This window comes from Piliocolobus tephrosceles, chromosome 18 (assembly GCF_002776525.5).
Source record: "Piliocolobus tephrosceles isolate RC106 chromosome 18, ASM277652v3, whole genome shotgun sequence".
NCBI lineage: Eukaryota > Metazoa > Chordata > Mammalia > Primates > Cercopithecidae > Piliocolobus > Piliocolobus tephrosceles.
Window position 1 is genome coordinate 47,505,996 of NC_045451.1, and position 20,436 is coordinate 47,526,431.

The 20,436-nt window shown below is 37.1% G+C and overlaps 1 protein-coding gene across 11 annotated transcripts in view; it reads right to left on the bottom strand.

The window, feature by feature from the left end:
- DTNA (dystrobrevin alpha) overlaps window positions 1-20,436 on the bottom strand; it is a 386,077-nt gene that overhangs the window by 156,497 nt on the left and 209,144 nt on the right. For 3 of the 11 annotated variants that reach the window (XM_023207704.1, XM_023207712.2, XM_023207710.2), the window contains exon 1: window positions 18,487-18,702. The exons of the other annotated variants lie outside the window; for them this stretch is intronic. The gene's annotated coding sequence lies outside the window, so the exon portion shown is untranslated. Of the gene's footprint in view, window positions 1-18,486; window positions 18,703-20,436 lie in introns of those variants that run through there. 11 annotated transcript variants of the gene reach the window in all.

Below are 20,436 nucleotides of genomic sequence, written 5' to 3' on the forward strand. Positions count from 1 at the left end.
AAGCTGGGGACACAATGTCCTGGTTCAAGCAAGTGCCTACATTTATTTTTGGAATTATTCCTTGGAACTGTGGAGAGATGAGTTTTTTCATGCAGAACCAAGGACAAGAAGTAGCAAGGTTAAGGAAATACAAACCTTGAAGTCTTAAAGCTCTTCTCAACTTATCTAGTGTATCCTGGAGGTTTAATCACTGGGTAGAGTAAATCCTCGGCAGGTATAAATAACCTTAGGTTTCTTTTAGATTGTCTGCTTTGGCTGGGGAACTGCCAGATCTACAATGACTGTTATTTCTGGTTGCCATTTATGTCTCTCTACCTTGAATTTCCCATCTTCCGTATTTTCTTTGTGTCCTAATTTAGAGTGTGTTTACTTTTGTATCTTTGAGAGTGCCTCATATGCCATGGAAAATACTCTTTGAATGCCCAGTATGGAATCTGGCCAGCCTCCTTCAGAAGTTTTAAAAATTTGAATGTTAAATGATTTTAATATATTTGAATCCTACATCTGATTTTAATGTATGCAAAATATACAACATTGTACCTTAGTCACACACTCTGACATCCTGTTCTCTTCCTTAGCTCTCCTCAGAGCAGGGTTCTGAAGGGGCAGAGCAGCAACCTGTCACATATAGGAAGGTATTAAAACTTCTAGTTGCCCCTGTGCCATTTCTCACACACACAAACGCAGAATGTCTCTCTCTGTCCCTTGATTGCAGGTAAAGCAGCCATAAGAACTCAAAGACAAAACGTTTTAGAGGGGAGGTCTGGCGATGACATCAGACACACTTGAGTTCAAATCTCCTTGCTGCCATGTACTACCTGCATGTACTTGAGCAAATAACTTAAGTTTTTCTTACCCTCCATGTCCTTATTTGAAAGTGTGCATAATAATTTTCCTTATGTAATTCCATGAGGACTGACTAAGACGATTTTGTAAGACATTTGGTATTATGCCTATGAGTTTCTGCCTTTACATTGGCATCATACTCTCTTTTCCATATTCCCTTTCCTCTTTTTTTCTCTCGTGAACTCTGTGGGACTCTCTTCCAGGTAACTGTGGTGGGGCTGCCTGTGTTTTTCTTCAGACATAGAGGTGCACAACTGAAGGGACCCCGGGTGTCAAAATACCCCTCCCACTTGACCATGGTGACCATTCAGGGCTGTACACACACCCCAAGCCAGGCTTTGTCACTTACTTGCTGGGATCTTTGAATTATTAAGAAAAATCCCCTGCTGGGAAAGTGAAGCTAGTGGGGTGTGATTTGGTGGCTACTGGCAGCCATCTGACCTGCTGTTTGGGAAGCCTCCTTCCAGGAGCTAGTGAGAGGCACAAGATTTGGTTTTGCTGTTTGAGTAGGAATCACTGTGAAGAAAGCTAAGCAGAAACAAGTAGAGCCTAGAAACAGAGAGAGAGAACTTGGGGATGTCCTTTGGGCTTCTGGATCTAAATAGTCTGCAGCCAACTGTACCTAAGTCCTTGTTATTTACATAAGCTGATTCTTCCTTTTTATTATTTTTTTGAGAAAAATACTTTATTTTATAATAGTCGTTGAAAAAAGTACTGGAATGAAATATATAAAGCCTTCAACAGTTTTATCCTGGGATGAGAACAGAAATTTTAGGTGGGGAAATTTTACTTTTCATGTAAAATATTTCTGCATTAAAAATTATTTATTTTAATTTTTTTATTTTTTGAACTAGTTGAAGTGGTATTTCTCAAACCTGCAACAGGAGGATCCTATTATAATTCCCTTGTGTTCTCCTATATTACTTTTCAAAAACTAAGAAGTGGGCCTTGTTTTTTGCCCTTTCTTTGTCAAAATCATTTTTGTCCTACTTCTTAATATATAGAAAAACTCCAATAATTATACAAAAGAAGATAAAAACCATACTATTCACATTTTGGCTGATAGTCTTCTTGCCTCATTGAGTATGCAATTTCAAATTCTCACTTTTAACTTAATATCACAACATTGTGAAAGTAATACATATCTGCTGAAGAAAATTCAGAAAACATAGGAAAGTAAAGATAGGAAAATTAATCTATTACTCATAGATAGCCATTAAAGATATTTTGCTTTATTTCCTTCTTTCATTTTTTGCCTTTTCCCCCCTCTCCCTCTTAATATTAGGATTAGATAGTAAATGGTATTTTATAAAAAGCATATCTCTTTCACAAAACATTTTTATAAGACATTTTAGGCACTGGGTGCAGTGGCTCATACCTGTAATCCCAGTACTTAGGGAGGCCAAGGTGGGTGGATCACTTGAGGCCAGGAGTTCGACACCAGCCTGACCAACATGGTGAAACCCCGTCTCTACTAACAATACAAAAATCAGCCAGGCAAGGTGGCACTTGCCTGTAATCCCAGCTACTTGGGAAGCTGAGGCAGGAGAATCGCTTGAACCTGGGAGGTGGTGGTTGCAGTGAGCCAAGATTGAGGCACTGGACTCCAGCCTGGGTGACAAAAGCAAAACTCTGTCTCAAAAAAAAAAAAAAAAAGAAAGAAAAAAAAAAGACATTTTAAATGGTTTCCATCATGCAGATGTTCCATAATTTATTTAACCGGTTCTTCATTCTTGGGCATTTAGTTTGTTTTACAGTGAAAATTTGTTTTCACAATACTGTGAATCAATATCCTTGATTCACAACGATATTATAATACTGGGATCAGTATCATTGTTTATAAATTCTGGGCCAAAAATATTTCCATTTTAGACATTCCTAAAAGTAAAATTACTAGTCAATGGTCATAAGTATTTTAAGCAAATTAAAAATATCATCAAGCCAAGAAAATGGGAAAAAGGCCTTAAAAGCATTTCAGATGGGAGACAGTTCTCCCATCACCGGTCCAGGATCACAGTAAGAAAGAATGGATTTTGGGGCCAAGCCCAGAACCCTGCTGCCCTGTGCAGCCTCAGAAAACTGCTTCCAGCATCCCAGCTGCTGGGGCTCCAGCCTTTGCTTAAAAGGCTTCAGGTACAATTCAGGCTGCCACTTCTGAGAGTGCAAGCTGTAAGCCTTGGCGGCTTCTACGTGGTGTTGAGCCTGCAGGCACACAGAATGCACAAGTGAAGGAGGCTTGGCAGCTTCCACCTAGATTTCAGAGGATGTATCAGAGGAAAGCCTGGGTGCTTGACACGGGGTGGAGCCTCCACAAAAAGACTTTCCTAGGGCAGTGCTAAGGGGAAATGTGGGGTTGGAGCCCCATACAGCGTCCTCACCAGGGCACTGCCTAGTGGAGCTGTGGGAAGGGGGTTGCTGCCCTTCAGTTGGGAAAATGGTAGAGCCACTGGCAGCTTGCATCCTGAGCCTGGAAAAGCAACACGCACTCAACTCCAATCCCATGAGAACAGCCACTTGGCTGCAGTCTGCATAGCCATGGAGGTGGAGATGCCCTAAGTGTTGGGAGTCCATCCCTTGCACCAGTGTCCTCTGGTTTCAGGACAAGGAGTGAAGGATTACTTTGGAGCATTAAGGTTTAAGGTCTGGGTTTCAGACTTGCATGGGCCTCTTACCCCTTTCTTTAGGCTGATTTTTCCCTTTTGGGATGGGAACGTTTACTCAATACCTATAGTACCATTGTTGTTGGAAGCAAATAACTTGATTTTCATCTTACAGGCTCATAGGTAGAAGGACTTGCCTTGAGTCTCACATGAGCCTTTGGACTTTTGAGTAATGCTGGAATGAGGTAGGACTTGGAGGCTATGAGGAAGAGATGACTGTATTTTGCAATGTAAGAAAGACCTGAGATTTGGGGGACCAGGGGAAGAATGATAGATTTGGAATGTTCTGACCCCTCCAAATCTTTTTTCTTTTTAAAAAACATTATTATACTTTAAGTTATGGGGTATATGTGCACAACGTGCAGGTTTGATACATAGGTACACATATGCCATGTGGGTTTGCTGCACCCATCAACTCATCATTTACATTAGGTATTTCTCCTAATGCTATCCCTCCCCCAGCCCCCCACTCTCCAACAGGCCCTGGTGTGTGATGTTCCCCTCCCTGTGTCCATGTGTTCTCATTGTTCAACTACCACTTATAAGTGAGAACATGCGGTGTTTGGTTTTCTCTTCTTGTGTTAATTTGCTGAGAATGATGGTTTCCAGTTTCATCCATGTCCCTGAAAAGGATATGAACTCATCCTTTTTTTATGGCTGCATAGTATTCCATGGTATATATGTGCCACATTTTCTTTATCCAGTCTATCATTGATGGGCATTTAAGTTGGTTCCAAGACTTTGTTATTGTGAACAGTGCTGCAATAAACATATGTGTGCATGTTTCTTTATAGTAGAATGATTTATAATCCTTTGGGTATATACCCAGTAATGGGATTGTTGGGTCAAATGGTATTTCTAGTTCTAGATCCTTGTTGAGGAATCGCCACACTGTCTTCCACAATGGTTGAACTAATTTACAGTCCCACCCAACAGTGTAAAAGTGTTCCTATTTCTCCACATTCTCTCCAGCATCTGTTTTTTTCCTGACGTTTTAATGATTGCCATTCTAACTGGTGTGAGATGGTATCTCATTGTGGTTTTGATTTGCATTTCTCTAATGACCAGTGATGATGAGCCCTTTTCCATAAATTTGTTGGCTGCATAAATGTCTGCTTTTAAGAAGTGTCTGTTCATATTCTTTGCCCACTTTTTGATGGGGTTTTTTGTTTCTTTCTTGTAAACTTGTTTAAGTTCTTTGTAGATTCTGGATATTAGCCCTTTGTCAGATGGATAGATTGCAAAAATTTTCTCCCATTCTGTAGGTTGCCTGTGCACTCTGCTGATAGTTTCCTTTACTGTGCAGAAGCTCTTTAGTTTAATTAGATCCCATTTGTCTATTTTGGCTTTTGTTGCCATTGCTTTTGGTGTTTTAGACATAAGGTCGTTGCCCATGCCTATGTCCTGAATGGTATTGCCTAGGGTTTCTTCTAGGGTTTTTATGGTTTTAGGTCTTACATTTAAGTCTTTAATCCATCTTGGGTTAATTTTTGTATAAGGTGTAAAAAGGGATCCAATTTCAGTTTTCTGCATATGGCTAGCCAGTTTTCCCAACACCATTTATTAAATGGGGAATCCTTTCCCCATTGCTTGTTTTTGTCAGGTTTGTCAAAGATCAGATGGTTGTAGATGTGTGGTGTTATTTCTGAGGCCTCTGTTCTGTTCCATTGATCTATATATCTGATTTGGTACCAGTACCATGCTGCTTTGGTTACTGTAGCCTAGTAGTATAGTTTGAAGTCAGGTAGCGTGATGCCTCCAGCTTTGTTCTTTTTGCCGAGGATCTGGCTCCTCTAAATCTTATGTTAAAATGTGACCTCCAATGTTGGAGGTGGGGCTAGTGGGAAGTGTTTAGGGATAGATCTCTCATGAATGGCGTGGTGTTGTCTTCACTGTAATGAGAGAGTTCTCACTGTTCAATTCATACCAAGAGCTGGTTTAAAAGAGCCTGCCACCTCTCCCATCTCTTGCCATGTGACATGCTATTTCCCTTTCACCTTGTACCATGATTACAAGCTTCCTGAGGCCCTTGCCAGGAGCAGATGCTGGCATTATGGTTTGTGTACAACCTGCAGAACTGTGAGCCAAATATACCTATTTTCTTTATAAATTAAAAAAAATTAAAAATTATCACACTGTTCTTCAATAAATTTGTAGTAATTCTCACTTCTACCAATAGTTTATGATAATGCTTAGTAAAGACCTCTTTAGTAGGTGCATAGGATTTTTTAGCTATGAAATGACTTTAGCTATTCATTTTCCTGTTATAAGACATTATGTCACACTATAAAAGACATTCTGTACGTAACTCTTTATATCCATTTAAGGTTATTGCTTCAGGTGATTTCAAAAATAAAATCTTTTATCAAAGGGCATAATTATTGTCAAGTCATTTATACATACTGATATGCCAAATTGCTTTCCAGAATGATTGTATTAATTTATATTTCACCACCGATAAAGTGTGAGAATGGCTTTCAACTTCACTAACATTACATATTACCACTATTAAAATAAAGCAATAAAAACCAATAATGACATATCTAAAAATATTCATTCATTTGATAGGTGTCACAGTTTGATTTTATTTTTAATGTATTTGACTAAGAGTGAAGTTTAATATTTTTCATCTAATTTGTTTTTCTTTCTTTCTTTTCTTTTCTTTTTTTTGAGACAGAGTCTCACTCTTGTTGCGCAGGCTGGAGTGGAGTGGCACGATCTCGGCTCACTGCAACCTCCTCCTCCAGGGTTCAAGTAATTCTCCTGTCTCAGCCTCTTGAGTAGCTGGGATTACAGGCACCCGCCACCACGCCCGGCTAATTTTTGTATTTTTCATAGAGACGGGGTTTTGCTATGTTGGCCAGGCTGATCTCAAACTCCTGACATCAGGTGAAATACCTGCCTCGGTCTCCCAAATTGCTGGGATTACAGGCCTGAGCCACTGCGCCCGGCCCTATTTTTACTTTTTTTAGTTGTGAACATCTTATGTCCCTTGCCCATTTTATTGCCTTTGTATTCTCCTACATATTTTGCACAAATTATATTTCGGTTATCGACATATCATCTCACATATGTATTTCAGAGACATGCAATATATAAATTATTTCTATTATGTTTCCCATAATTTCCTACGATTGGATATTAAACTTTTTTTTGACAAATATACCGTCTATATATAATATATACTCCTTCTCCACACAGGGGGGCAGCACTGAGCAGTGGTTAAGTACACAGGATGTGGCACTATAGTGTTTAGCCTTTCAGGACTGTTGTGAAGATCAACTGATAGATAAGACAGAGCTGCCGATGCTTTGCTTAAGGCAAGTTCTTATCATTGTTAGCTATTACTTATATAGTTTCTTTGACTATCTTTTAACCTGAAGTTTGGTTAAGAACTTTTTTTTTTTGAGTTGCAGTAATTTAAAATGTTAATGTTGTCAAATATAATATTTTCCATGGTGAACTTTTAATCCTTATATTTATAAAGTCCTTTTTCTTTCATGGATCATTTAAAATTCCCACAGGCATTTACTCAAAAGGAAAGAAAATATGTATCTGTTTAAAGATTTTCACATGAATGTTCATAGGGGTTTTATTTGTAATAGTCAAAAATCAGAAAGAACCTCAATGTTCATCAAAGATGAATGGATAAATAATAAATAAATAAAGATGAACATATTGTTGATACACACAACGTGGATGAGTCACAAAATAAATATACTGAGTGAAAGAAACCAAAAATGTATGTACTGTCTGATTCAATTTACATAAACTCTAGAAAATGCAAACTAATCTATAGTGACTGGAAATTCATTTGTGGTTGCTTGGGATGGGGGAGGGACAGGTGGGAGGCATTACCAAGGAGCTTGAGGAAATTTTTGGTGATGATGGATATGTTCACTATCTTGATTCTAAAGATGGCTTAGGGTGTGTGTGTGTGTGTGTGTGTGTGTATATGTCAAAACCTATTAATTTGTACAATTTAAATTGTTTAGTTCATTAAAGCTCTTTTAAAATCTCTGTATATTTTCTATTAATCCTTATAATTTGATTTATCATAAGCATTTAACTCTAATTTACCTGGAATTCATTTTGTAGTATGAATGAAAATATTTTCCTTCCCAATAGTATTTTACTGCATCGTAATAATAATCTGTCCTGTTGCTATGCACAACCTCCTCTAGCATATTGATACCTATGCAAGTATTTGTTTATACTCCAGGGTTTGTCTGTATTAACACCCTTTTAAATTATAGTTCAACTTAATTGTGATTATAGCTCATAGTATATTTAATAGTTGGTAAGTAACATTCTTCTTTAATATTCCTTTCCTGCCTAACCTTAACCCTAATCAAAAGAATCTCAGATCTTAGCATTACTATCAGAAGAGAATATTTAAACCCAAAGGATTATTCTAATACAATTTTAAATGAAAAAGGTAATAAATGTTGCAATTTGGATTTGTTTGTTTTTAACATTTTAGGAAGGAGTATAAGGAAAGGGGAGCCCAAATAGCTGCAATACTAGCTGAAGTAAGGAGCTTCACTTTAGCCAAACCGGAAAACCCTATTACTGACAATCATATGCCCCACCTTCTTTTCTCCTGCCCAGACTTTAATCACTGGTTCTCACAGAGAATTAGCCAGGGGAAGAGCATTTTTGATGTCTCCAATAGGCAGGGAAAATAGCTACATTCAAGGGCAATGTCGGGTAAGGGAAGGTTTTAAAGAATACAGACAGTGTGTGATACAAAGACAAACACATACCTAGAAATATTCCTGGGAATTTCATAGGCAAGATAAAATTGTATATTGTTTGGGTATTGCATGGATATGAAAAGCAGAGAAGTTCTGGGGCTCATGATAATTTCCTTTGATTGGTTTTGCCTAAGTATAAGATGTCTGCCTTGTCGCCTTCTGGCTTTGTCCAGTTATTTTAAGTCTACTCATTTATATGTTAGAGGTTAGATAATTTTCTTAAGTTAAAAAGAGCTGCGTCACTTTTTTTTTTTTTTTTAATTAGTTTCCCATGTTAGGAATTGTAATTGCAGAGTATTCCCTTCTACTCCAAATAAACAACCTTTTAATTCAATGTGTGAGAATCAGAATGATTACTTTGGAGGAGTACAAAGAGACAATAATCAAGCAGTTAACACTTATTAAATACCTACTGTGTACATAAACTACCTTGAAAGTAAGTTTAAAGGGAGGATTTAATCTGAACAATCTGAGTAAATTTAAGAGTTCTTTATTTGTAATAGCAATTTTCTAAAGGTAAATAGCTATCACTGAGACAATTTTTACTTTTAAAGGTGAAAAGGTGTTGAATGAAGCAGCATGCATCAGTAAACGAGTAAATTAAAATTTATGCTTTGCTATCAAACCCAGTGCCTCTAGCAAAGTAATTGAGCTTGATTTCCTTCATCCTTATAAAGGAATTGATGGTGTCATCTACCTCCTAGGATTGTGGGAGATTCAAATATAACATAATTGAATATTTTGCAAACAGTAAATCACCACACAAATTTAGTTATTATGGTTGATAAAAGCTTGTTACTTCTCCAGATAATCAACTACACATAACATTTGCAGAGATCATTTCAGAGACTCTATGAATCACTAACATTATCAACATATTCCCTAATAGTTGGAAGAAAACCACCACCATTTAAGCTCATGGAGAAAAAGCCGTCACAGATGGGAGTAGCATAGCAGAGAACAAACCTCTATAGAGAGATTCCCCACCCCACGTCCCCAGCTCCCACACCCCAGACGCAGAGTGGTGACAGTTCTGCTGATCCTTCCACTCTCTCTTCCTTGTCCTCTTATTGGGTGATCGGCCTGGCACACTTGCCCAGTGCAATTCACAGATGAAGACAAAGGGAACTATAGGAGTCAACAAAGTAGATGATAACTTCTGATTACTCAGAATCCAGATTTTGCCTTTCCCTTCTCCTCTGCAGTCTCCTGTACCTCTTTAGCTTTCTCACATTTCTTCCTTCCTGAGCCATGGTATCCTCAAAGCTCCTCTGCCTCACCTGTGTCTGAACCCAAACAGCATCATTCCCTGCTGGAAATCCAGTACAACAGAGGCATTGTTCTTGCATTGCCTGTATCTATAATGTTTAAGTATCTTTAATTCTGCTTTTATTGACTTTCTTATTTCAGTTAGATTTCAGAGCTAGCCAATTTTCCATAAAATTCTTTTTGTACAGAGGATGACAACCAACCCACCCCTACCAGCCCACATTATAGGGAAAGGAGATAAGAATCCAACTTTGAACCTAACTTTGTTCTAGAGTCTGGTTGGGTTCCGCCTGGATCCACCTGCTTGACTTTGACTTTGTTATCCTTCCATCCCCTCATAACTATGCCTTGGCCAGCCTCTGGCCTGATTCCCTTTTCTGGCTGCCAACCTTGTACTAGCTCCCTTAGGTTATAAAAATGTCAGGGCATTTAATTCCTAGTAAGATGGCAATGAACAAATTGACATATTATTCAAATACTAAGCTTGGAAGGAAATTTCATTTGCTCTCATTAGTACCATTAGCAGCAGTCATTCTCTGTCAGAAGGTTAGAGCCATGTAGATGAGTACATAGAACATTTCAATGAGGCCCATTCTTTGAGGTAAAAACTTCAACTGTGCCAGTCAAACTGATTGATAGTATTTGGGTAGAAGAAAAGTTTATCCAATTTATAAGGGCATGCTCCTAAACAAAGCTTTCTTCACACTTTACATAAGAAAAATCCAGAGCTGCCCTAAACATCTTGTTACTATTTCTGAGCAGTGTCGGTGTAGAATGATATCAATACCAGAAAGTCTTCTAAATCTTATTACATAATTATAATTGCTAACACTTTTGCAGGTTTACTATATGTCAGGCACTTTGTGAGCACGTTACAAGTATCATCTCTGCACACATCATAAAATTAACATAGATTAAGAGTAGGCAGGATGGTGTATTAGTTGAGCTCATTAAATATAGCTCACTCTCTGATTAACTGTATGCTCTTTGGGGGATTACTTAACCTCTCGGGCCTTAATTTCCTCATCTGTATAATAAAGATGGTAAAAGTACCCTGCTCATGGGGTTAATGGAGAGATAATAACTACTTATTTTTTTAATTTTTTAAATTTTTTAATTTTTTTAATTTTTTGAGACAGAGTCTCACTCTGTTGCCCAGGCTGGAGTGCAGTGGCATGATATCGAGTCACTGCAACCTTCACCTCCCTGGTTCAAGTGATTTTTCTGCCTCAGCCTCCTAAGTAGCTGGGACTGCAGACTGATGCCACCATGCCTGGCTAGGTTTTGTTTTGTTTTGTTTTTGTATTTTTAGTAGAGACGGGGTTTCGCCATGTTGGCACCAGACTGGTCTTGAACTCCTGACCTCAGGTGATCCACCCACCTCTGCCTCCCAAAGTACTGGGATTACAGACGTGAGCACTGCATCCCACCACTACTTGTATTTCTTCAGTGATTTACATGTGCTATGACTGTTCTCCAAATAAAAAGGGTTAATTACCTTAAATAGGTTAAACAAAGAGTACTTATAACAGTATGTGGCACTTAGAAAGTCTTCTATGTTATTCAATCTGAGGACTCATGGAGCTCTCACATGATGTGCTCCTCTCTGTTCTGCTGTATGTTTGGGTTTCCTACTATCACGCCACACATGGAAACTAACTACATGGTCAGCACATTGCCCAAATGGCTGCTATTCTTTCCTCACTCACTCTGGCTTGTAGTTACTGCCAAAGTCCTCCTTACAGTCAGACTAACGCCCACACTCTTCATTAATACTTTTCTCCTTTCAGTTCTTTTTTTTTTTTCTCCTTTCTTTTTTTTAATTTTATTTTAATTTTTATTTTTTATTATTATACTTTAAGTTCTAGGGTACATGTGCATAACGTGCAGGTTTGTTACATATGTATACTTGTGCCATGTTGGTGTGCTGCACCCATCAACTCGTCAGCACCCATCAATTCGTCATTTATGTCAGGTATAACTCCCAATGCAATCCCTCCCCCCTCCCCCCCATGATAGGCCCCGATGTGTGATGTTCCCCTTCCCGAGTCCAAGTGATGTCATTGTTCATTTCCCACCTATGAGTGAGAACATGCGGTGTTTGGTTTTCTGTTCTTGTGATAGTTTGCTAAGAATGATGGTTTCCAGCTTAGCATCCATGTCCCTACAACATACCATGCTCATGGATAGGAAGAATCAATATTGTGAAAATGGCCATACTGCCCAAAGTTATTTATAGATTCAATGCCATCCCCATCAAGCTACCAACAGAATTGGAAAAAATGGCTTTAAAGTTCATATGGAACCAAAAAAGAGCCTACATTGCCAAGACAATCCTAAGTCAAAAGAACAAAGCTGGAGGCATCACCCTACCTGACTTCAAACTATACTACAAGGCTACAGTAACCAAAACAGCATGGTACTGGTACCAAAACAGAGATATAGACCAATGGAACAGAACAGAGTCCTTTCAGTTCTTTATGACCAAGACCATACTCCACCTCTTCCACCATTTTCTGCATTTTTCTACCCTTCTTTTTTTGACCGCAGTGATCATAAGGTTTTGGAAGAAATCAGACCTAACTTCTTACTGGAAAACAGTGGGGACTTTGATGCTGGAATAACAGCTTCTATGGTCTTTCAACCTATAAATGAAACTGGATATACTGCCAAGAGAAAAAAAATCCATCAAAATGGGGTAAAGACCGGAGAATAATAATGTACCCAAATCATAAATTCAACTAGAAGATTGCTTTTTTGACCTTTCTAAATGGTGCCTAACTATATACTTTTAAAATTCTTGTATTTTTGGAAGAAATAAAAACACTATTTGTCAAAATCAAAGAATGTTAAGATTTTAATGAAAGAGGAAGTCTCATAAATGTTAAGTTTCCATCCACCTCAGTTACATTCATCCCTAAACAATATTGTCATGTGCCATATATTTCAACTACACAGATGATGTAGTTGCACCTGCTTCCAAGAGGATGATTTATGTAAGTTGGTCCTGTTTGAAAAACTTACATACTGGAAGATATGCTCAGTTTCCTTGGCCACAAAAACCTTGCTCTAGCATTGTATGCAGTAATTGATAATTTTCAAGCGGGCTTAAAAGACAAATCAGATGTTCTCTTCCTGACTCATTGTAAAGAGGAAACAACAGACAAAACACCTCTCAAGTCTACTGTTTTTAAATTCTACTTTCATCGCCTTAGCTCAGAACCTCCCTCATTCTTGTTCTGAATTGTAACATTAACTTCTGGACTCATTTCTGTCTACACACTAGTCTATTTTCTGTGCTGCTGCCATTGTTACATTTCCAGACATTTCTGATTCTCATCTCTCCCTGGTTTTTCCACACTGTTTGGTTTCTCAAGATCCTCCTTTCCCTAGCCTCCTATTGAACGCTGGCTATTTCTTTAAGGTTTATCTTAGTATTTCCTTCTCCACACAGCATTTTCTCTCCCCTCCTCTGTAATATCTGCTCTGCACCATTTGCTCCTAAGGATATTCCAAGGATTTCCTGAATCAAGGAACTCTGCACTACTACTATCTTTTCAATGTCAGTGTCCAACACAAATATATTCAATATGAGGATTTTTAAAAAAATAAATGAGAAAATGAATGAGCATTAAAATTCTTAAGCAAACAAAACTACAGACTACTTGAGACCAACACTTCTCTGGAAAATCGTGGACTTGCAGTCACTAGAATCAAAGGATTTCATTGATCTGTATTTCTGTAGAGAAAAGGGAAATTTCACAAAGAATACTCACCTTCTTGTCCTATCTATATCATCCTAATTTATCAGAGATGCTTTAAATTAACCTCTGACATTAAATAAAAGACCCTATTTGTTGTGCTTAACTCTAGAGTGTCACTGTCTAATAAGATAGCACTAGACACACATGGCTATTTCAATTACTTAGCATTAAATAAAATTTGAAATCTGTTTCATCAGTCACGCTAGCTACCTTTCAAGTGCTTAATAGCCATACGTAGCCACATATAGTAGTAGTTCCTATATTGGACTATGCAGATAGAGAGCATTTCTAGCATCACAGAATTTTGAACAGCACTGCTCTGGAGCTCTGCCTCTCCACCACATCTAAACGTAGTGTGGCCTAGTTATTCAAGCCCAGTTATCCTCTGCCCATCCTTATGAGTAGGAAGTTCTTTAGAATAAATTTCAAAAACTAATAATTGGAATGTATATCCATTTAAAATATTTTGTTATTTTCTCTCACAGTCAAGGCATTCCAGATTTTACCATTTGGTATTGCATTTCAGTGAAATTATAAAAACGCACACCTCCCACTTGATATGAGACTTCTTATTTGCAAATCGGTGGTGAAGACAAACACATATAGGTGGGTGAAGGGATTCAAAGACTTTTCTACTCTTTAACATTATTATTTTAATAATTTCATAAATGTGCATACTTATATTAACTCTGCTAGTTAGTAACGTAATTCAGGCATTCCAATTCTTAAGCCAAGACTCTTTTTCTACACCATGTTGCCTATATATGTTCCATCTAAAGAGTTGGGAAGTCAACAGTTAGACCAGCATATAGCCTATAGCCATGTCTATGACTTCTTGCAGGATTTTTTTTTTTTTTTTTTTTTTTTTTTTTTTAGTTGAGATGGAGTTTCGCTCTTGCTGCCCAGGCCAGAGTGCAATGACACAATCTCGGCTCACTGCAACCTCCACCTCCCGGGTTCAAGTGATTCTCCTGCCTCGGCCTCCCAACTAGCTGGGATTACAGGTGCCTGCCACCATGCCCAGCTAATTTTTTGTATTTTTAGTACAGATGGGGTTTCACTATGTTGGCCAGGCTGGTCTCAAACTTCTGATCTCAGGCGATCCACCCGCCTTGGCCTCCCAAAGTGCTGGGATAACAGGTGTGAGCCAAGATGGCTGGCCGACTTTGTACAGCTTTATAGCTTCTAGAGAGGAACTATGAGCTCATGTGTTTTTTGCATTTTTTGGATTCTCTTTTTCAGACTGTCATTGTTTATACTTATAAATATGACAACAATGAAAAACCATGTAAATATGTTTGACTATTTATTTTGTTAGGACATATTCCTCATAGTAGAACTGTAGGGTCCAAGGATATGAAATTTTTAAAGACTTTGCTACACATTGCCAGCCTGATCAACCCCCAACCCGCACCCAGTGTACACTGCTATATGTATATGGAGAATATACTATACATATACATATAGCAGTGTATATGTGTTCCCATTTTCCAGACTTTTCCTAAACCAGACATTATGTCCCCCTTCCTCCTTTTCTTTCCCCTTTAAAAAATAGTTGCTAATTATTAAAATGGCATTTGTTTAATTTGTAGCTATTTTTTAAATAATAAGGGAAGTGCTTTTTCTTACAGATTTATGAGACCTCATTACATAACATGGATATTCACTTTTTCTCTTTCATATATGTTGCAAATATTGCTTCTAATTTGCTATTTATCTTTTTAATTTTGTATGTAACATATTCTAGAAGGAATAAAGTTTCATATTACCATTCCTTTATGATTTTTGTCTTCGAGGTCATCCTTTTCTATTGTAAACTCTATATTTTCTTTCACTACTTTCATGGGTCCACATTTTGTACTGGAATTGCCAACCCATCCAGTATTTTCTTTCATGTTAGGGGTGTGCAGAGTTAAGTAATTTTTCTGAATAAATATTCCACCAAACAAATCAAAATTAACAGGTTTCAGATATAAACTATTGTTGTTTATTTAAAATAAACAATTTAAAATTTAAAAACAATTAAAATATTGAAATGGTGTCTACTGAACATTTCATAATATGTGTGTTTGAGAGTGGGGAAGTATTATAATAATACCACTCTAAAGTATCCAGCTAATAATACCATGACGTGAAGACCAGTTGATTGCCCCTTTATATACTAAAAATATAATGAATTGTTCTTTCCTAGAAATGAGTTTACATTTTTCCTGTCAGATACCGACCCACACATTGTACAATTCTTGATAAGTTTAATCATTTTTGATGACAGCCTCTATTGCTTATTGAACAAAGCCAACATATTTTATAATAAAGTCTGATAATAACATATCAAGCACCTCTATTCCTAATGACTTATAAATGCTATTAATAGAATTAATTAAATTTGAGGGTTGATTTCTGAGAATCATACTACCCATTAGTAATTTCCACTTTCCTTCTAAGAACATTGGCCTTTTGCTACACAAAGAGGCAAGAGCTTTCTAAGTCTATCTTATTCTCCAAATTAATCACTATTGTCATTATCATTATCATCATGATCATGGTACCATTACTTTCATTTTCATTTGAAAAGTCTTAGAATTCTAAAAAAAAAGTCCAATTCTTTTCATATCAAAAATTACATAGTGGTCAATAATAAAATTCACCTTAATAAAACCATAGGTCAAAAAATTACTCCTAAAAATGGAGTATCTAGATGATATCGAGTCATCATTCATTGGCTCGATCTTCATCAGTTTTAGAAATATTTTCCTGGAGTTTAAATATCATTAATTTTTTAGAAGAGGCTATATACTGTTTTACTCAATACGGTTCTTTTTTAACATGTTAGAAAACTGTTAAATATCTATCTCCTTAGTAGAGGTAAATGTTTGCAGATAATTATCTATTGGTCTATGACTCTAGGCAGCTCTAGAGATTAAAGCTAAATGTTAGCAAACACTACAAATCATTCAAAATTAACAAGAAAGCATAATTTAAACAAGAGTTGAAACAAACATTGTACAATTAAAACATCTTGACAAAATTTACAGTTTAAAGCAAGTACATCAAAAGTCAATTTTGCTTAAGAATGTAAATACCAAAACAACTATAAAAGAATCTTCCATCTTGTGATCTCTCAGTTGAAATTACTTCAGAAGTTTTTGTGTACATATGGCTTAATGTCAGATGAATAAAGATCACAGAAATTTGGGCACATATTGGTTTTTACACACTTGTAGCTCTAATATCTAAGCTGGCTGGTAGCCCATAACTACAAAGACTGAGACAAACTCACTATAGAAATTTTTTTCATTTTAATTAATAGAAAGGAACTATCTATACTTTATCATGTATTTTAAACACGGAATAGTGAAATAAAAATATTTTTTAGTAATTTCCCTCATCCATACTACTCTCTTCTCTGACATATATAGATTTAACCCTTTCCAGTACTGGTGGGAAAGAAAAACGCTTGGGTAAGAGATAATTTACACTTTCATCTTTACCTTTTGTCTGTCTTTTCATTTCTTTTTTTTCTCTCTGTGTGTCTCTATCTTGCTTCTTCTTTCCCTCTTTTATTTTTCTTCTGATAAAACATAACACTTCCTACCTCAGACATTGTCAGTTTCAATAATTTCATACTTTAAAATAGTTTGCCAGGTACCATCTCTCACTAAGTTTTAGAAACTCCCTATTCTCTAGTAATAACAACTTTTGCTTATGAAAGCTATACGGTCATAGCCCATTTGTACTCAAACAACAAAGGGAAAAAGAAAGGAATAAATTCAGATACAAGCATGAGCATTTACAATGTTAGGTGCTATTATAATGCTTTTGATATCAGTCATCATGGAAACAGTTTTTATTTGAAATCATGGCAAATAATTTTTTTGAAAAATGATTAGAACTCCTTGCTTAAACTTAGAAAATGGCTTGGACATACGGAAACTTGAGAGACTAAGGAAATAGCAATGAAAATCACAGAGCATAAATACATTTAATAAAATCTAAGTTTTCCTTTTGTAAGAAAGCATGCTGTATGAACAAACTTGGGATAATTTATTGGCTTTTATCCTAATTAGTGCCAATTAAGGGCATATAATTGATTTTAGTTCCCTAAGAAAGTATTTTTCAAAAAGATTTTCCTATGTTGGCACTTTTTCAGGTGGATAGTCAATATACTAGAATAACAGTAGGGCTTTGCTACTATTTAGTTAGGTTTTATTTCTAAAAGCTGCTAAGACAACTTTGTTCTAAGAGGAAGGAAAGAAGTTGCATAAGTAAACCCCTGGCTATAATTAGAGTAAATCCTAATATCTTATGAGGAAGTAGAGACCATGAACAAGTAATCGAAATAAGTTATTATTAAAGAAATTGTTCTCTTTTAACTTGCTCTGTGCGTACCAAAGCCTCCCATTTTGAAACAAGCTGCCAGGGTGATATGTAAACAATGCATGAGAAGGCGTCTGCGCTCTGGGAATTGATGCTCCACACAGCCACACTGAATTGTTTACATTCAGTCTCTACCAGCCTCTAAGCAAAAGAGTTCATTTTACACTCACCCATGTTGTATTTACTTCTTTTTTAAACCCTGTAACACACACACCCACAATGCCTAAAAGATTAGAATACTAATAGAAATAATAGATGTTTTTAAAAATATAGATAAAACCAGACTATACATGTTAGATGAGGCTGGCAATAATATGATGAAAGGAAGAAAAACAAAAGCTCACATACAATAAGCACACTAAATAACATGCTGGAAAAGTTTATCCTACTGATTAATTTAGTAGAAGAGACAAGTAGCTTTGGACGAATGCCACTAATAAGGTATCTGGTAAGAAAAGCGGACCATTTTCAAAAAACAAAACAAGAAAATACTTTATTCAGGTCTACATTGATGTGAAGATACCAGTTATTGCATTCTTATTACTTCCTTTGCAGTTTTCTTTCTTTGACTTACACACACACACACTCCCTCCCCACACACACACTACCATCAAACTGTAACATTTCACAACATCTTAGACTTTCAAATTAAAAACAGCTGAAACCGGAGGTGGACGAGCTGGGGGGGTGGGCAGGAGAAATATATCGGGTGCCCATGTGGGGGTGGGGGCGACAGTGAAATTCCAGCCAGCAAGTTATGCCACTGCGACAGAAGTCAGAGAGTTCGGTTTTATAGATTCAATTGTACCTTACCTGGTTTTGTAGTTAAATGCACCAATATGCCCCTAATTCTTCCTCTGAAGTACTACATAAGCTGGAAACTATAGTATTTGACCTTACACATTTCCACAGAAGAAACTCCAAAGTAACCTTTAACTTCAATAAAAAGCTGTGTTCATTCTTCCCCTTGTGCTCAACACACAGCAATCTAATACACCTCATCATGTGGTCCGTTACCATGGTAGCAATGAATCCAGCTGCTGAAATACAAAAGACTGACAAAAAGTTGCTTTTTTTCCCTCCACCCACCCTGACAAAGTCAGATTTTTTTTTCTGTATGACAAGTCTAATTTGAATATGCTTCTCTTGCTGACTCAACTTCATGAACAAGAAAAAAAAAACAGAAGTATAAGAATAAAAGGTTTCCCAACTAACTAATGAAATAACTCTATGCATTTTAAGTCACCACTAATCTTCTGAAATACTGATCATTATCTACTACTACATCAGCCAACTAAAGTTTTTAAAATGTCAGTTACTAACTCGATAGGAAATGCAGCAATAATCCCAGAGCTCCTTTAAAAACATTAAAAAATGAAGTAACGTATTCAGTAAACACAGATGCTGAAAACACTACATCAGTATATGAAGGGCTAGTTTCAAAGTGCTTTTTTCCTAGAGCAAACTTCTAATCACAGCTTAGATGTGGGAGGTAAAATTCTTCATTTTCTTTTCATCACAACCCTGTGTTTAACTGTTATTTAAACAGATTTCAGTTCTTTCAAAATTTATCGTTTAAATTTAAAGCAGGCAACACAGTCTGTTGGAATCGACCAGGCTATATTTCGGTGGGGGGCGGGGGGGGGCTCTATATTAAGAGCAGCGGTCCTGGATTTGAAATAATATGAACTCTGAGCAATCCTGGGACTCCCCAAACCAATGGCTATGTAGTTAGGATTTAAGGAATCACCTTCAGTGCATTACCAGTCCTTTAGGGAATGGCCGAGGGAGTCCCAGGTGACTGGAACTTCCGCGCATGCCAGCATGTTAGCACGATCCTTCCTCCCACCATGATACATTCACCAGCCAGTGGGTGCCCCAGTCCTCCAGGGTTGGCTGCTTCATCCCTCAGGCCTCGCATCATCACTCTGCTCTTGCACAACCTTCCTTATTTCCCAAACTCAGCTCATATTTCACAATAATTTGTTTGCATATCTATCTTCTCTCTTTAGAGATGGACTCCCCGAGGAAGGGGAACATCTTTCTCTACCAAGTAACCATCAAAAGACTTGGCAGTAGGTAGGGCTACTTCTTCAATGGATAAAGATGGCATCTGAAAGCTTTCCCTCACCTCCTCCAGGACTGTCTTCACAGCATGTCTCGTTGTGCTTAAACCCTTCAGAGATCTGCACAGAATTTTTCTTAGTACATCACATCACAAAGTGAGGCAAGGCAGAGGAGCTCTTAAGAAGAGCAACTGTGGAATCAAGCAGATGCCGATTTGAAATCTGGCTCTCGCCCATACTCCTTTTGTGATCTTGGACAGGTTACTTAACCTCTCTAACCCTCAGTTTACTCTTCTGTAAAATTCCTACTTTAACAAGGAATGAAAATGGATTAAATGACATAGTCCAAGGAAAGCACCAAGCATTGAAGAATACTAAATACTCAATAAATTCTGGCTAGTATTATTTAGTAAATATGTGATTTTTGAACAAGAGGGACCATGAGAAAGCTGACTGGCATGTGACTTCCCTTTGCTGAATAAAGTGTCATTTTCAACAAGATATGCATTAACAATCCTATGTTAATAGATTTACATAACAACACAGCATAAATATAGAGACCTTTTCAGGCAAAGAGCAAGGGCTGCTTGCTCCAACCTACAAACCAGCTAGGAGCAACCAATCAGTCAAAAGGTTATGCATATTTCTAGTATGAAATGGACTGTGGGAAGAATGTTAAACATGGTATTTAATTTTT